General features: G+C 45.8%; 1 long non-coding RNA gene across 1 annotated transcript in view; it reads left to right on the top strand.

Moving 5' to 3' along the window:
* The window catches only part of LOC109515551 (uncharacterized), a 29,932-nt gene extending 11,302 nt beyond the window's left edge, over positions 1 to 18,630 (top strand). The window contains exons 2-3 of the long non-coding RNA XR_002168210.1: positions 17,615 to 17,721; positions 18,309 to 18,630. This is a non-coding gene — a long non-coding RNA (uncharacterized LOC109515551). The remainder of the gene's footprint in view (positions 1 to 17,614; positions 17,722 to 18,308) is intronic.
* The last annotated feature ends 754 nt before the right edge of the window (positions 18,631 to 19,384 follow it).

Raw genomic sequence — 19,384 nt, 5'->3', positions numbered from 1 at the left:
TATATATATATATATATATAATTATTACTAGCGCACCCCCCTGGCAACAATTCTACTAGCCGCCGGTGGTGTTAATAATGATTCCCCCAAACAGGATGTGCTTGTCCTATGGAAAAGGTTGAGAAAAAAAATGGATGGTGGAAAAAAAAAAAGAGGATAAACAGAGCGTGTGGGACGATTCCCATGCGGCAATGTTAAGTTGGAGTAAGTTGTGTGTGAGCTTGTCACTATTAGTGTCCCTGCCATGCTTATGAGAGCTGCAAATACTTTGGTGCTAATAGACAGATTATGGCAAGAAACCAAGCATGTCCCCAAATCCTCTTAGCATGACTTCACCCTTTTTACTTATTTATTTCCTGCCATACCCCCCCCCCCTCCCAACTACCTCGGTGGCCTTGGCATGGTCTCGTGTTTCATGTTTTGTCTGACGCTCGGCGGGGACTGTTGTCTCTCTCCCACTCTCTTGCTCCCCCCCCCCTCGCCTTGTCTCACACATTTTCAAAAGGCACTTTATTTATTGTCCCCGGGGAACTCTCCATTATGCATTAACCTGTTCAATTATGCATTCATTTATGCAGCCGTTGCCTTATGTAAATGCACTTTATGATTAAACAAATTGTTTCCCTGTTTGCCGGTGTGTTCCCCACATTGAGTGTTTGCCATTGACATCATGCTGTAGAGACTCCACGCCTCTAGAGTCGATGTATCATGTCCCCCCCCCCTCCCCACACACACCCCTCACAGAACAGGCTCTAAAGTATAGATGGAACATTACCACGTGGGATTTATTAAACAGGAGAAAGCATCACTTACCAAGTGATTAATTTGTGGGTTGAAGTCAAGAGATGGAACAACGGACCACCTCTGTCCTCTGCTGGTCAATTTACTTTGTTTGGCTCTGTCGGTGAGGATAAGCGGTTCAGATAATGGCTGGATGTATGTTTTAAAAAAAAAGTTAAAAATGTTCAAAAATGAGGCTCGTCTTACGATTCAAGTCAAGATTGACTTCGATTATTTAGGTATTCCGCATGTTGTGACCCATTAATGTACAGAGTGTCTGTTTATTGCTACTTGCATTTATTTTAGCGACTTGTCAGGGGAAGGTTGATCTCTTTTGCCTGTGCAAAAAGCTGAACTATGAATTACTCAGCGTCAATGCACTCAGTCAAAGTTTCAAACCCGGAATTCTTTGCAAAGGTATTAAACTATGTGAGGACTTACGATAAAATGATGTGATTTGATAAGAACTTCAGTTCTCACTGTACCAAAAGGAGGAGTCAGAGGCTTAGAGGAGAGATGATGGATGCGAAGATGACCTCTTCTACCATAAACGCTTTACTTGCATTTCCAAGTTCTAATTAAAGACAGATGAGGATCATGCTAGAACATGTTGAGCATGAGCATCAATATTAATGTATCACTAATGACATATCAGTGATGCATTTTTGACATTCCTTAGGATGGCAGATATCCCCTCCAGTGTAACAACTTTGTTGCATTTACATATGTGATGGTTGTTTTTTTCTTTGTCCCAAAATATAGTTTGGTCGTTAACAACCTTTAGCTTAAATGACTTTCTGATGCAAGAGGGGTGGTGTCACTAATCACCGTTATACGTACAGTATTATACATGTAGCCTCAGGCTGTGCCACACTCAATCCGTGTGTGTGCGTGCGTGCGTGCGTGCGTGTGTGTGTGTGTGTGTGTGTGAGAGAGAATCCGCATCTGGACAGTATATGCATTTATCAATGCAAAAACATGCCCAAAGCTTGAATTTTAATTATGCTGCTTTATTAGTAATCACTGAAATGTTACATGGGCACAATGTATTACCTCTCTTATGAAGGACAAGGGAGCAATATGCACAGTCCGCATCGTGTTGCGGCTAATTCCCGTACATTACATTCGGCTTCGGCCTGTTTCGTACAGCTGTCGCAACAGTATAATCCATCAGAACAAATACTCCATTTTATGCTGGTTCCCAATTTAATGTGACCACCACTAAAAGATGCAAAACTTACATATGCAGTATGTATGAAGTTATGCTAATGTACAACCCATATAAATCAACATAAGGGCAAAATGCAGTGCATGTGCAATTCCATTCCTTAAAACTGCTATGCACTAGGACTGCAGCGATCCAATAAGCAGGTATTCGGGTATAAATCACAGGTGTGGTTTGAGAGTGATTTTTCATGCCCGGTCTGAACTGAAAACAGTTGGCAGTCTGGAAGTGAAACTTGCTCAAGATTTACTATCGCGTCAGTTTGTCCGAGGCGCGGACTCTGTGACTGGGACTTGAAATTGAATGATGGCCTCTTAGGAAGTAACGTGAAACTTGCGCTGTTGTCCGACTGCCGGTCGAGCATTTCTCCTCTCTCTGAAAAAGACAAGGAAAGGACAGCCGCAACCAATTTACCAAGTAAGCAGTTAGCTGGGCTTCTTCACTTTCTTGTGCTTCCACGCTTTGTTCTTCTTTGTCTTTTCGGGCACCCTGGGCGCTCTGTGGCGCGGCATATTACAGACCGTCAGTATGCTGGCGAAAGCTCAGTCGCGGCGCTCCTGGTTATCTATCTTTGATAATGGCGACTATGCTGATGATCTGGAGCTATTTACTCTAAATGGGCCATTATGAATGGAAGACTCTACCTTGGGACGGCGATGAGGGTTCTGACAGATATATTGCCGAGCCGGAATAGGTGGCGGTGATGAGCCACAGGAGTGTGCTACAATTCGGCGCTTTCATTCTCTCCTCGTGTCTCTCCACCTCATTGTCACGTCACCTCTTTTGTCTCCCGGTTCAATTTTCCAATCACAAGTCAGGAGCAGTCAAGTGCTGCCTTTGCCACACGTGCACGCGCAACACACACGAGACGCGTGCACGCATGTCTCAGAGAATGAGTTAGTTTTTGTTTTTTTTTTGTTTTAGTTTTTTTTGTTTTTTTTCCCCCCCCCCATTGAGTTATGACGAATATGTGGCAGCGGTTTGATCCAGTGTTAGGTCCCGCTCGTGCATGTTTTAAGATATTGTGCAGCACTTGAGCGTGTGCCTCTTTGGGGAATAGGCGGCGAGCAAAGCATGCCGTGTGATGCGCCACATACTTCATCCCAATCGCGCAGCCTTCAGTCTTCAAAGAAAAAAAATAAAACATGACTCAATTTCACATTTGACATGCTGATAAAAAAAAAAAAAATCCCTAAAACTATAAAGTCCCAACCAATTTCATCCCGTTTTCATAAGCTCAATTATCATGTCTTCCTATTAATTAGCAAGCGGCTTGAATTCCGCCTTTTGCTTTTTATCAGTGAACATTTACAAGCTCTGGGATGATCGTGTTAATATTACCGAATTATGGGATACATTCCCGAGGTTAATTAGGTTGTTCTTTTTAATTAGAATTTGATTGGGAGAATATTTGGATTTTTATGCGGGCAGGACGGGCAGTTGAGACTGATTGGGACTAAAGACTGTAGACAACAGGGACATCTAGACGTTGAAAAGAAAACTGCATGGCTTTGTCCTGAAACTGGATTGAAGGTGTTTTGAAAAAAGTGGTCCATTTTAAGAACGTATGCGTTTATAAGGTCCCCGCGTGGAAATAAAAATCAACAAAGGATGGCGATCTTATGTAGGGAAATATAACAGTGTGAGGGTTGAGGACTGAAACCACCACGGTTGGGGAGAGAACATGTGAAAACGCGTTGGTCACTGGAAGATTACTGACAATTCTTCTTCTTATTATTATTATTATTATTATTATTATTATTATTATTATGATCATCCTGAATCTTACGAGACTTAGGCATAATGCAGAGGTGATGCATCTCTCAATGCATCTCACTTTTGAACATACATAAGTGCCACGTGTTCAAGAAGTTAAAAGAAAAGGGGGAAAAAAACATGACATGGGAAAAAGTGACAGTAAACATGTTGACGCTCAGTGTCCTCAGCCCATGCATAGCTTGCGGTGTACAGCATAGTCTCCGAAGCCCTCCTGTTGAGGCCGCTCACTCTTTTCGGAATAAACGCCGCTGCAGGCGTCACCAGATTGTCCCTGGTCTGAGGTCTTCAGTGACATCATCCGGGACAGGCGATACAACTTTTGTTGTGCTGCACAAAAGCCAAAAAAAAAACAAAATGTCATCAGACACCTGATGGCTCTGACTTTTTGGCTGTCTTGAGTCCGTTTTTCCAGACACTATATTGAATTCTGAATTTGATGACCTTTGGCCATTTGACTTCAGAGGGTCCGTTATATAAAGATTCCCCTATACCAAAATAACAGTGGTCTCAATTCCCACACACATTTGGGGCGAAGAGGGGGACATGATATTTGCTTTATGCACTCCAGAGGAAAAAAAAAGGGCTTTCTCAAAACTGTTGGAATCGTAACGTCTCGGTAAAATGAAAAGTCAATGGTTCATCCCTGATTAATGGATTACAGAGCGGCTGATCGCTTTTCGCCGTTTGTTTGTTTCCCGGAAATATCGGCCACGGCCTGCCGGCGCCTGGACCGCAAACAGAAGCAGGCCTCGGGTAAACAGCGCTCTCTTTGGGCCGATCCCTCACAACAGGGCAAAGTGCAATTCCAAACCCTGCGCGTCACCCCGGCGTGCCATCTACGCGGCGCACGTTTGACGAGACACTCGGCGCCGTCCCCGAGCATGTGAACGCGCGGCCGCCTTTCTCATCTCGCTCTCCCTCCCTTGCATGTCATTCTTCGTCAATCGCCCGGTGCAAAATTGCATTGAGGCGAGCTGCCACAGTATTGAGGAATAGTGTCATATACAGGCAATTTCCTCCCGGGGTGTCAGGCATACTTTACCTTAATATGTCTGCAGCAGCTCGTAATAAAACAGCCTTGTCTATATACATATCTCCACCGCGGGCTGGCCGCTGCCGTACTGCACACGGCACTCAACAGCCAGCTGCTAAATATTTACCTCTGCTGAATGTCAATAAAGGCGGAGTTGGTGGCGGTATCTGAGAGAATGTTTTCCCCGCCCGGTTTCAGCTGTCTGCATCTGTTGCAAGGCGGACTGGGAGCAGTTCCCTATCAGCCGCCTGAATGTTTTCAGATATCGCCATACCAGTGTTGGAGTTTTAAAAAAAAAAAACTGTGGCTGGAATTGGAAAGTAGTTGTGAGTCAGTCCAGACAGAGGAAGGATTTAGATTTGCTGGAATTTCCTCAGCCAGTCTGTCATGTATTCCTGATCTCTAAACCTTGAGTATCATGTCGGGCTTCTGTCTGTTGACACATAAATGAACAGAACCGATTTAGCCATTGGACAAACCAAAAAATGGTGGATTCATGTCAAGCCATGTGTCGCAAGCGGCTACGGCCAAGCGCTCTATTTTGCTTTGCCGCCGCGAGCAGACTCGGGCTTTGTGAGTTTGATGATTGTGCACTCAATTTGGCCACCTATTGGCCTGGCATGCGCACGACAGCATTATCCTGAAACACAGCAGATGTTTGTTTGCTTGTCCTGAAGCATCAGTTGGAGGGCTTTTATGTCCAAGCTGGCAGTTATTCATCCCTGACCATTTTGGGGGAAAGATCATGTGTGGCACCTTGCTTCTAGCGTAATATCGAGATGAGTTTACAGCTGTGTCCTTTCTGTGTGGCATTCGAATGTTCTCCATCTGGTAGTCCGGCTTCCTCCTCCCAAATTCCAGAACCGTGCTTGTTGGGATAGGCCCTTCGTGGGCCGTAGTCGTTGAATGTCAGTGTGAATGCAATGAACTGACATCAGGTCTAGTCGACCCTGCCTCTCACTCAGAGTCGGCCGGGGGCGCGCTCACTCACCGCCCCGAAGAGGGTAAGCTGTAGGACCGAACCAATGAATACCTGCACAATGTCAGCTCCGATACCGAAAAGAACGATCCCTTTTAGCGTTTCGTTCAGTTTTGCCCGTATCCTGTGCCCATCATCGAAAGTCCTGATTTTCCATCCTAATTTCATTCGATTGTATTCATGTGAATCGGAGCAGAAGCTTTGATCGTTTTCATTTGAGTACAAGTCAGGTAACGAGCATCTGCATTTAACTCGGGCACGTCAAGTTGTCCTGATCATGAGCTTGAAATGGGATGCCAACATTTCCTTGAAGTTCAGATCCAGCTATATCCCGCACTCTGGAGGCAGAAATACTCAGCGAGGGAAATGGGAAGAGAGAGAGAGAGCCAAAAAGAGGAAAAAGGGAAGAAAAACGGCTGCTGGCTTTTTAATGACTTTCTGCACATTAGAATAATCTGTCATTTCAATTAGCTGGATTGTCATCTGTGAGATGTCTCCCGCCGCACCCGGCGACACGCACATTCCCATCGCTATACCTCCAGGTTGTCATCTGCACCCCTCATGGGAGAGAAGTTGGGGTGTCAAAGCAACATATCACCGCGCACAGGCGCACGCACACACCAACATACCAGCACAACTCCCCGCACACATGCGCACAATCCCTAAAAAACAAAGCGAGGTTTCAAGGGAAATTGCTTGACAGCAGCTTAAAAGTCAGTCAGGAATAACTTATCAGGCGAGGGCTGCCATCATGCCTCGCGGGGTCATTTCATTACGATTACCTTCCCCTCCTTAACTCAAAGAGAGTGACGAGAGAGAATGAGTAAGGGGGGGGGGGGGGGGGGGGGGGGGGGGGTGTCGCAGGTGGTAGCGGTGCTGATGACGATGGGGGTCTGAGGGGGGTAAACTCTTCAAGATAGATAGAAAAGAAGCCGAAGTTTCAGGAAGTGCTTAACTTTTACTTTTCTTCTCTCTCATGCTCCGCTTTTTCAACTTGTCTCAGTAATGAGCTTACATCTTTTCTCTCGCTCTCTCTCCCTCCTCCCTCCCGCTTGCCACCATATACATGTGTGTCATCTGCTCTTTCCTCTCTCCCGTGGCTATTATGAGATGTTTCAGAAGCTGTATGGAGAATGCAAAGCAAAATAAAGAAATAAATGATCACGGTGAGAGCTGCTCTTCCTGAGTTTTCATGTCACAGGACATTGTGCACTTGACCCATGACCATTTTGTACTTCCTTGATGAGGCAACAACAAAGCCGTCTCGTCATCACATTTTTGTTGTTGTTTGGAAGGAGGTTTCTTGACCAACTTAGGTCTGTCAGAGTATATGTATATAAGATATATCTTTTTTTTTTCTATATGTTTTCGATTGTACCTCAAGGCAATTAAAGAGGCTTGCAGAAAAAGAGGCCATGTGGCATGTCGAGATGATGTTATGATTGCTAATTACGCTTGGATGCGGCCCTGAAAAGTGCTCTGGCTTTTGTCCGGCCTTCTCTGCCAGGCCCAGATAATATTTATGAAATGTAGACATTCTTGGGACTAAGGAAGAGTCCTTATAATGGGAGACAGATGGGAGTCTGCTTTGGATTAACATCCTCTATTCAGCTATCTGTGGGAACACCTTCCTTCCCAACGAGTGTGGATCTGGAATTTAGTTCCAGTAACTTTCACGATTACCTGTTCGGATTAGGTGAAGCGACCGTGCAAGTAAAAAGAAGCTGCTGAGGACATACACTGCCGTTCAGAATTCAAGCAGAAATGTTTATGGTGTTTTTCACTTTGTTTTTTTTTTTTCTATTGTGGGACAATGCCACATTTCAATGAGAAATACGACTCAAAATAAATTTGTGAAATGTGAATGTTGGCAATCGTGGTTTGCTTTTGCCCGCACCTTTCTCAAAAGAAAGGCGCATTGAACAGGATAGGCGTTGTGAAAAATGGATGAACGATGATATTCGGCGTATGCAGGAGGCCGGCGTCGACAAAGGTCCACAATACTGTCGGGTGCTCATCCAAATGAAGATTGTTTGGCCTTATTGGATGTCCGTTCTCCGCTAAGTAATATTCTGTTTCAGTTTTCCGTCACGACCCTAAAATGCTATCGATGACACAGCACCGTGGTTTATTCGCAGTAATTGAACCCAGATATTTGGAACCTTAGCCAACCAGCAAAGGTTTCCTGCAAAATGTTTGTCTAGATTTGATTAGAAAGGCAACCTTCCCATAAGAGACGCACCGCTGAAAGGCAACCTGGCACACATTCGTGAATTGTTTACACATCCTTACCGGTCTCCGCGCATATTAATGACAATGACGTGATTCCCGGAAAGAGTCAGATCTTCACTTGCCGACTTGCTCAGGTTCAATCTCTCATTGGGCCCCCCCGCCCCCCGGGTGAAGATGACAATGACACCTCTTCATGGTTGTGCACCACTCCTCCTCCCTCTTTGAGCCTCATTTGGGCTTTTTCTGTTCGGTTTCTTCCTCCTCTCTGTTCCCCTTCTTCATCTTTCTCTAAGTGCCTCGCCGCGCCCTCCCTTCCCCGCAGAGCGATGGCTGACAGGATAAGAACCAGCCTTCAATAAGATGGAGCAGAAAAGGAAGCATCGGGAGTGTCAAAGTACAGTGTGCGCACACGGCGTGCACGTATGCAACTAAATGCACATGTGAGAGCCGACTTCCATTCACACACGGCCGTGCGTGAGATGTAAACGCGGCTCTTTCAGCCAGAAGAGACAGAAAATGGAGTTAAACTTGGCTGATTGCATTACTATTGAACTAAGGCTCAGATTGGACCAGTAAAACACTGCCTGCGTGAAATACGGTAAATTCATAAAGACACTAACACCCCAGACTGGAGCAAAGGAGATCAATATTTGGGAAAATGGAGTGATGGAGACCCCACCCCCGGAAATGCCTCGGAAAATTGCAACAAAACATGCTGGAGTCGTGAAAGCGGGACGCGAGGCTTTCAGAGATGCTGGCCAAAGAAAAAGCAAAGCCGCTGTGGAATGACTCCAGCTCGTCCCACTTTTGGGAAGCCGGACTGTCGGGGTTCCCCCCCGCACCCTGCACTCTGACGTTCCACTGCTTCAAGAAGGCCCTACTCTGCTCTTTTGTAGTATGCGCTCGCTCCCGGGCTCTTTGAGTCAAACGGCACATCTCATCATCATCGTACAGATTAAACTGGAAAAAGCCCATATTAGTCCCATTTGGTTGAAAGATGAACAGAACTAAGTCTAGCGACACTTTCGGCTCAATGAATCCGACACACTTTGAGGATTAGTAGTCAATGGAGGTCAATTGAATAACAGTGTTAAATGTTGATGTTGAAAAGAAAAGAGAAGGGCGGCGGTCACCGCTGACATCATTTTTTTTTTTTTTTTTAGTCATTTATTTATTGATTGCCTTCAAGGGGTCAGGTTTGAGTCATCTCATTTTGTCAACTGTTTGTCCTTCCGAGAATATCAAAGGAGCGGCTCTTGCCGTGTTTTCCCCGAGCCCTCTCCCTTTTCCCACCGCCTTTATTCTTCTCCCCCTCCACCCAATTCTCCCCTGTCATATTCCATCTTTTGTCATCTCCCGTCCCAACAATAGGGGTGAAAATTACATTTTAGCGGGAACATTTCATGTTGCGAAGCAGCAGCCGGCAGAATGCTTTCGTACAGAGGTGCAAACATCACAATGCACCTGGTGTATGTAAATCAGACCTGTGAGGCTCACCCACGAAAGCGGGCTCGGCGATGTGTTTAGACTGCTTCAAGAGAATGGGACAATGCCGCCGTGTGGGTGCGCGCCTGTGCCTGTTGGTGAGTGTGTGCGCGCGCCTTGAGTGACAGCCTCAACATAATCTGGGCTAACACTGCAGACGTGGTGGGATGATGCTTCAAAGTAAGTACCCGCTAACAGACATTAGTCCATGTAAACGGGGCATCGCCCACCTGAGATGCCCGTGCTTTTGCACATTTGTTTCTGTGCAACGGCGGGGAAAACGGCTTGGCTCCGTCGGCGTAAAATGATGTCATCCAGCGGCCGAGCATTCGGAATCGTGTTGACACTGCACGAATGGTGTGTTTGCATGCCAGGTACTTGGACTGTGGCAGGTTGTAATGAGGCCGTATCCCCGATGGATTAAACATGAGTATGGGAAAAGATAGCGAGTGTGAACGTGTGCAGTTTCCGCTGAGGGAATACTGAGCTTGTTTGAGCCGCATGATGATTTGCAGCGCTTTATGGCCAAGGACAAGCATGTGATAAAAAAGAAGAAAAAAAAAAAAGATGCGTTTTTACATCTTTTCAGGGATTCATTTTACGGGCTTGAAACAGCCTGACGTGGAGTGCATGAGGCAAAACACACCATAAAGCAACAACTAATGCCAGATATGCTATAAAAAGAGCAAATAATTCAGTGTGGTCTACAAAGCCCAGAACCTCCTATAGCCCGCTTGTCTACTATAAAGCTTTTACATGAGGAAATGTACAGGCCTTTCTCATCTCTCTTCACATCAGTCTTGCGGATATCATGCAGGGAAAACAAATCATACTGGACGGCAGGTGCTGTACATTGATTGTAAACAGATTGTGTTTCATGATGAAAAGTGATAGAAATATTTTCTTACAATGGCCTTTGCAGATATAATAATTGTATTCAAGTAGGAAAAAAAATCTAACCAAGAGAATCATTTACAATCGTAAATTTACTGTGTGTGTGTGTGTGTGTGTCTCTCTCGCTCACTCTCTCTCTCTCTCCCTATATATATATATATATATATATACACACACACACGCCCAAACCAGCCCTTTCCTCCCTCATAGCAACACCCCAGATGATTGAAATGAAACAGATTGGAAGATGTCGAAAAAAAAAAAAAAACCAAATAACCTGCAGCTTCTTATTCCCACCCTCAGACCTTTTTAACGATGTTCCTTTTTTTTTTTGGTGCGACTTCTATTCTGTGCACTTTTCCCACGTCCATCGTTTTTTTTCTTCTTTTTGTGTCACTCCTTGCTCCCCTTGTCTTATCAGTGCATGTTCAACACAATCTGAGGGACTCCTGTCTCTTTCTGTGTCCTTCCCCCCGCCCCCTCCCCCTCCCCCTCTCTCTCTGGTTTCCCCACCAAGACAATAGGCAGACACGGATAACCCTTCCTTCGAAAATTAATTATCTGGCCCTTTAATTCTGGGCCACTCTGATTAGCTCCATGTAAAATGGGAGTCTCTATTAACATAATATTTGGCTGTCCGCACTAAGTTGAGGTCCCTTGACCTTTCGCAGCCTCCTCTGGCTCCCCCCTCTCTCGCTCACTGTCCCTTTCAGTCTCTCGCTCGGGCTCCCTCTCTCTGTCATCCTTGACTCTCAGGAGGTACATGACAGTCCCAGCCTATGAATGTGATTTGAAGGGCTAAATTAGATTTGGCTTCTCTCGTTCTTTCTCTCACGTTTTTTTTCCAACCCCGAGCCCCCTCCGCCCCGACCCCCCTTTCTTATGAATGTGTATGAAACGAACGCCGGTTCATTTGGAGGCCTGGATATAATTATGTGTGCTTTGACTGCTCTGACGGCGCGGCTGATATCCTGTGTTAATATAAACGTTTAGCCTGGTTATTATGAGCCATGAGAGTCGTAAAGGACAGCCAACCTGCGCGCTAATTGTCTCCCATACAGAGAGTCCGCTTTCATTGTCTGGGGCCGTTCTTCCTTTTATCGCGTCCTCCCATCTCGCTCTCCCTGCTGCACTATTTGTCATTACTCGAGCCTTTGTCTGGCTTTGTCTCTCTAATTTGTCCCTGGCACAACAGAGAGCCAACCGCGAACTTCTGATGGCCAAAAGTAGCTGGAGTGCATCCTCGTGAGAATTTTTGTTGGATTCCTTACAAAGATTTCGGAGCCGCATCAGCACAAAACAGAGATTTTATCCAAGTCGCTCGAAATAATAAACAATGGATAATAACTGCAAATTGAGTCATACGTTGGAATAATTTTAAGTGAAAGTCAATTTGTATCAGGCAAATCTGTCTCTTTTTTTTTCCCAGAAAGACCATGTCAAATAATATGTCCCTCACAGGTCCTAAAATGTAACCTTTAGACAGCGATAATAAGCATCTATAGTTCTCCAGTCGAACCTCGTTACGATGCATCTCGAGGGACATCTCTCCGTTATGTCGTAATCATTTTCAATAAAATGGCCACCGACTACGATGTAGAATACAGTATGAACATTTATAGATGTAAAAATATCAACATGTAATCCAATATAATCACGTCCTTAACAAACGTGTGCATATGAAGAAAAATGAAAAGTGCCTTCTCCAGTTCAAGATGCCAGATTTGCTTGCGTTTACCTGACAACGTCAAATGTTCAATGCGTATTTTAACTAACCGAAGCGAAATACGAATCTGTTTTGAAATACTTTATTTTTAAATCAAATTTAAGTGCTCGCTTCTGTCTTCCAGCTTTTCTGCAGTCCAGGGCCCCCGTGATTCAGAGCGAGAAAGTGTTCGACTAGGGAATGGCCGTTGGCCGTTGTCCCGCATCCGAGCGAAGCGCTTGCTCACACAAACACCCGCAATCTTGTTATTCACTCAAACGGAATTAACAAGCTGTTTCATCAGCCGCGATATCAGCATAAGAAATTGAACTTTAATTTGCCCAATGTGTGTCGGAGATTGCCGGCGTGCGCGTTGGCACGACCTCAGCTTGGAGGGGGTAAACAGAGGGACATTAGCTGGCAATCAGCCTCTGCCGTCTGCCGTGGAAGTTTTAATTCCTATCGATCCTCGCGGCATGCTGAGCACGGAGAGTCCGCATTTATATGCAAGTGCGCGTGTTTACGTGCGTCGCTTCCCATTTGCACTCCCTTATAAACCTATCACCGTCAGGGTGTCTAAAACCGCTGCAAAGGTCAGCTCATAATCACTCTCTTTAGCCTGTCTCACATTTTAATTGTTGGGCGGGTGGGAGCCCGCGCGCGCGCGCGCGCGCACACGCACAGCAGCCACCCAACCCCCCCTGTCATTATGGTGGGCACGGATCCCACTATGAATTGATGATGTCCTGTCTAACACCTCATCACTCCGCAGGACCTCGGGCCGTCTGAACGATCCATTTCCCAGTAGCACTCAACAGGAAAGGCGCACGCTGTGAGCTGCTTGATGAGCGGAAAATGAGCGTTCCTACCTGCGCTAATACTCCTAAAAAGTCATGGGAAATATGGAGAGGGGCATGGGATGGCGGCGGGAGACAGGCGGCGAGATTGGAACGACGGATGCAAGTGAAGCATCCATTGTGGCACGCGGTGGCAAGTCCAAAAGGGATTGGGGCTTTGCTACGTGTTGGCAAGTAATGATATCAGAGATGTGCGAGATAATGTGACGGAAGAGACCAAGTGAGTCTCGTGAATTGTTTTTGATCACCGTTAGAGGGATTACGTCCACGCAGAGAGGGGAGATGCATACGTCCTGATAAACAGATTCAAAGAGCTTGGCGCTGTGCCTCGTGCTTTATCCAGGCGATGAAAGCTTACAGGCGACCACGGTTTCTGGCCGTCTCTTGAGGGTTGATCGCAGCAACGACGGACGTGCGTCTCGAAGGCGGCATCAACGTGCAGTCTTCAGTTTTGGGCCTAAAAAAAAGTGAGCAATTATGAGCTTTTTTACACCCATTTGAAATGGGTTGCGTTGTGAGAAGCGACTTTTAAAGCAACAAATAAACCATATAGCAGATTAGTGGTTTGGAATAAAAGACTTATCATTGAAGCCACAACCAATAACAGAACTGTCAATCATTGTGATGGGCAGTTCTCAAGACCCGGATAAACCAACTCCAAGCCTATACATAAATGTCGTTGATGGGGCATTTCCTGACAGACTGACACGGGGGTGTCCGGCGTGGGTGACGCACACACACACACACACACACGCACACGCACACGCACACACGCACACACACACACACACACTGGGGTGAATACAGTGGCAAAAACACCGATCTGCTTTTGTCTCAGCCCATTGGAAGGAGAAAAAAAAAACCAAAACAAAACAAAACAACAGGTGTGAAAATGCGTGAGCAGTAGAAAAGAAGCTCAGAATGAGGTGTGTTATTCAGCCTCGCCACAGGGAGGCTAGGACAACTGGGAGACCGGGAGTCGACCCATTGTCCACACATGCCACACACACATTCATGCATGATTGAGAACTAGCAGGCCGTGTTGTAGCAAGGTTCAATCTGTTACAGCATTCACCCAAGGAAAGTGAAAATGAGTGCAAATTTAGGTTATTTTCTGGCGCTCCCGCTCGCCGCCTCGCACGTATCCAGTCACCTTCGGCCGTGATGGGTATTCATTCCACACCTCGCGCTATATGCCAGACCGTAGAAACACTCATTTGGAATTCCTTTTTGCACAACTTGTTTGAATTTCTCATTCAAAGTTTGGGGGTCATTCTTCAACTATGCACCATGATGGCCTGGAAACTTTTGGACAATGCGGTACATTCGGATGGCATCTCTTTCTTCATCGTGTGAAGGAACAATTTGGCTCTCTCGCCGAGAGGAAATGAGCATTTGTTAATGCTCCGATGAGGTTTAAATATGATTACATATAAATCGGAGTCGGGCGCCACGGTGCTCGACTGGTTAGCACGTCCGCATCACAGTGCAGAGGTGGGGGTTCAATTCCCTCCTGTGTGGCGTTTGCATGTACGCACAGTATCTCACCTCTTGTTAGAAGCCAGCCGTTACCCTTGTAATGACAAGCAGTGAAGAACTTTTTTTTTTGCCGACGATATGTCGGGTAGACTTGGCGACGCTATGTGCTGTAAGAGGCTAATTCTTACTGTTGTCAAAAGATGTTTAACAGTCAATGACCAAGGGATTCCTCATGAAACTTTAAATCCAATATGGATTTGCCATTTCTCCACAAGGTAAAATCGACATGAGGGAAAGCGCATTGGTTTAAATAATAAATTGCAAATGGCCACATAGATTGTGTTAACACGGAATGGAAATCATTATTAAAGTGCCACGTGTAATATTTTGCACGCACGCTGCGTTTATTAGTGAAGCAGGGCCCCTCATTTTAGCAGTCTGCACTCATGCATCATATCCATATCTCCTGTCGCTGCTCTGTACCAAGTACAAAGTGGGGACATGTAACGCATCTGTTTGCTTTGAAAGGGAAAAGTTGATAAGGTTTGATAACGATACAAAGAGTGACTGTAGAAAGTGCCGTCATTTGTTCTTCATGTAGCACCTTCCAGTGTCACAAATCAAAACTCCAAACCAGAGGCGCTCACCGTTTGTCTCCAGGCATTTTGATCATTTTGCTTCATGTTTCAAAGGCGATACAGTATTGTTAAAATGTGTCACCGGCGCTTGGCAAATGTGACACTTGGGGGAGAAAAAAAAAAGTATCGCGCACTGATGAAGGCGTTCATTGTTGTTGGAGTAAACCAGGTCTGTTTGTTCTCATTGCAGGCTTTGCTTTCACTCCCTGCCAGGTGGTCGGACGCTTTGCGGAGGCAAATACACTTTAGAAATGTTAACTTTTATCAGCTAACGAATAGGTTTTTGTGAACTCCAAACGAAACACGATGAAGCCATGCAAATAGGAGCCAACGGGTACAGGAGCCGTCCACCATGCTTTCAAATTGCTTGAAATAACGACGTCTTCGCTTACAGTACGCCGAATGGCCCTGCAATTTTGCCCTGTTCAAAATAATATTCTGCCATTTGATAAAAGTAAAGTGTTCACAGGAAGGATAGAAATCCATTCGGAACAATATAGATCAGTCCATCAAATGATAGGAAAAACAAAATGGCAGTACAACAAGCCGACTTCTTCGAATTTCCCATCACAAAAAGGAACTAAAAACGGTGCCCCGTTTTTGGCTTTGTTCCATCGTGTGCTTTGGTGTTGTGCGTTCATGGTCAGCTGATTCATGAGCAATGCAAATGAGGAGACCAAATCACATTCAGATCAAAGTGAGAAAAAAAGCGGTCATGTCCATCGTAGCTCAATCGTCAACAATCAGGAGAATGTGAACGCGCGTGTGTGTATTTGTCAAATTCTGTTCATCCGCAGCCTTGGCTCCCAACCTTGCTCTAAGTACATCTCCGTGCGTGCAAACTGGAGCGCCGCAATGATAGAGGCGCCAAGGCCTCCCGTCGGACCGAGCCGTATCTGACCTTTAACCTTGAAATCTCCAGTCGGGTTTAATGATCCACTCCTTTCACACCCCAGAATATGTTAGCGTGGAAGCGTAGCCTTCCCCCACCTTAGCCGCAACAACTCTCGTAGCGCAGGAGAGTTGTCCGCCCGTATCTAATACAGTCTCGAAGCAAGCCGGTGACCTCCAAGGAGATGTTTGCAATCTATCGCTTTGCTCGCGCGCTCGCACCATTTTTCTCCTTGGAGCTCATTTGGGGACTTTGGGTTAAACACAAGACTCGGTGACCGATGCAAAACACCGCATGAGACACTTCTCCTTACGACACAATAGTCACGCATTTTTTTTTTTTTTTTTTTAATGGAAATGCAGTCGCTTGGACCATTTGTTGACACGAGCTAGTACATACCCGGACTCTACAGAAGGCACTATCTTTTAAATTAAAAGGAAGGGTGCGCCGGCTTATTAATGTGATCGATTCATTGTGCTAAAATGCCTCCTGTCATTACGAATTGCATTTAAGAACATGTTGGTGATCATAATCGTAATGCTAATTTCCACCGCTGCGCGACTTTTTATTTGCATATCGCAGCGGTTCATATTACAGCTCACATTAAGATGGAGGCCATTAAAGTCAAGGCAAACTAAATGTTAGTGAAATAGAGTGAACGGTGTATGGATTGTCCGTGGCCAGCTATTGGAGGGGAGGAAGCAATAGTCTCTTTTAATCAATGTGAGTAATATTTGTGTCTGTGAGCTGGGGACCCGCCGCATTATCATGTCAAGTTACAAATTAAAATGCCTGGCCGCTAACAGGCTGGGGATTTAAATGGGCCATCGTGGCCATCTAAGTGTTCTAATGACATTTTTTTTTCCACCCTGCCCGACAATTAATTCTATCCATCTGCATAACCTTTCCCAAAGCTCACAAACCAATGGCATTTTGACGGTCGGAAACAAATGCAGTCCGACGACAAAACTATGCACAGGCAATCGTGACGTTATTTAACAAATGTATAATTGGATTTTGATGCCCGGGCGTCTGCCTCTAGAGCACCAGCCCTGGCTAATTCAATAGGCTAAATGTAATCACTAGAAACACTCTGCAATCACGGCGGCATTAGAATGCTGGCGGCCGCCAAGTCAACACGGCTTTGCCGCTCTGTTGCCGTTTATCCGCGGGCCTCTCGGTGTCCGTCTCCCCATTTATTTCCATCGCCGCTCAAGACGTTTATTCTTTCATGCGTCGTTGAATGAATGTTGGGGTTGAGTTCCGGTTTTGGACCTCGAGTGAATTCGCCAAAAGCAATTTGGCAGAAAGCGAGCACTTCTAGACACATGAACTGCTCGCCTCCTCGCTTTTCATAAATTAGGGGTGGAAGGCTTCCATCAGACAGACTCTCTGAGGGATTGGGAAGGTGCTAAGCGCATCTGCCTTTAAGGGAGGTGCATGGGAAACAAAACAAAACAAAACCAAAAAAAAAAAATAGCAGACTAATTCATTAAGCATTGATCACCCCAAACGACAGCAAAGTGCTTCAACGTTTAGCGGGCAAATAACGGATAAATTGGCATGCGCATCTTGTACATTTCCAACTCTTTAATGGCTAAAGTACGGCACAAAAAGGCAATAAAACTCTTTGCAGACAAGCAGATGAACCCGCAGCCAGCCCATTACGCTGACCACTCCTTGCGGCTAAATACCCTTAATGTCTTAAACTGCGGGCGAGGGCTGCTCTCACGCTGCATTTTGGTGAGTGTTTCTTACTTTTTCAGAGAAATTACATGTCTTATTTGATTCCCTTCGATGCAGTTTGTAATAGGAGCCCCATTATGCAGTGCGCCAATGAAGCCATTACGAAGGGTCACGCTTAAAGTACCTGAGTATGTGTTTGAGTAAATGTGCTTCATCTTGGAAGGCCTAATATCATTTCGATCAACACCGCACCCTCTTTCCGCCTGCGAGATGAATACTGATATGACCTCATTATTGTGTTATCGTGGCTTGGACTGCGGGGCTGAGCAGGCGCGCGCGAGCGCGTATCAAATGTACGACTTACGGAGACACATAAGCATTCCAGACATAGGACTGCCGCCTGTTTATTTTGAAACAGGTTGAATGTGTTCTGCGCTGTCAGTCATATATGTAGGTTGATAAACTGCCGGTGAAATCATCTAGTTGTATGGAACGTGATATTCACTTCCATGAAAATGAGAGAAGGTGGTGTACGATTGACAAAGGACAAAGGGGTGTGACTCGTGTTGGTGAGCGAAAAAGAAGATTGAGCGAAAAGTCATTGTACTTTGCTGACAGTTTTCTTTTTTTCTTTAATACAACAGGCACCGTTGGAGATCAAAACTGCAGTCGAATCCACCACCTTTCCTGATCCAAATCCAAAATGCAGTCAAGTACTTGACTTTCTGAAGTTTTGAATCCAGAAGGGCATCAAAAGTGTCCATGTTGCTGTCAAGGTAAGGAAACCCATCTCTGATTTTGACGCGTGTACAATACCGGTTGAGTGGATGCATGGATTTTAGTCCAGAACCGTCCTTGACACTCTCAAAAGTCAAGACAGGTTCTCCAGCGCAACAACGAGGACACAGATGACAAATATCACAATATCATCGCGAGAAAAAAAATCTTCCTGCGCCGTCATCACGCTCTATTTGTCATGTCCCGTTTGCGACAGCAGGTGGCAGACGGTGTTTTCGGCCGGATGCACACCTGCTACCCATTAGAAATCAGGCACTGGCTTTATTAGGGCCGGCTTTCGTGTTTTCACTTGCCGGAGAATTGTTTGCCGTGCCACTGCTGTGCCCATTGTGTCGTAGTACCTTCTCGCATTTCGCCTTTGTGCGCTAGTTCGTATTTGGAGTGTGTATTCTCGGTGTGTATTATTATTGCAACTAGATTGTTTTTCTCCTTGCCTTCGTGCGAGCGTTTTTTGTTATTCGGTTTTTTCGTGCCTTTCCTGGTACTCGTTTTTGCCAGCGTTTTCTGTTGTCTCGTTTTTGCGGTGCGGTTTTTGTTAAATAAATCTTATTTTCATACGTAGTTCTTGTTGTTGTCTGCTGTTTCGGGAATCCTTTAGATCACCTAGGTTGCGAGCGAAGCGGGTTCCCTTCCGCTTTGTCCGCAACGTGACAGAATTCTCCGGCCACCCATGGATTCCGCAGACTTCAACAAGGTTTTGTCCTCCCTGACCCGCCAAGAACAATTGGTGAGTCAGCAGGGACAGGCAATCGCAGAGCTCCGTGACGCGGTCTCCATGTTGGCCCACCAGTTCGAGGGTTATGGGTCGCGACTGGAGCGCTTAGAAAACCGGAGGACACCTACTCCGGAGATCCCCCGTGCAACCACGGAGTTATCCGACCGTTCCCCGACTGGTGGTCGGGAGCCGATACTGCCACACACT

Source organism: Hippocampus comes, unplaced genomic scaffold (genome assembly GCF_001891065.2).
Source record: "Hippocampus comes isolate QL1 unplaced genomic scaffold, H_comes_QL1_v1.1 scaffold149, whole genome shotgun sequence".
NCBI classification, from domain to species: domain Eukaryota; kingdom Metazoa; phylum Chordata; class Actinopteri; order Syngnathiformes; family Syngnathidae; genus Hippocampus; species Hippocampus comes.
This window is presented reverse-complemented; position numbering and strand designations above follow the sequence as displayed.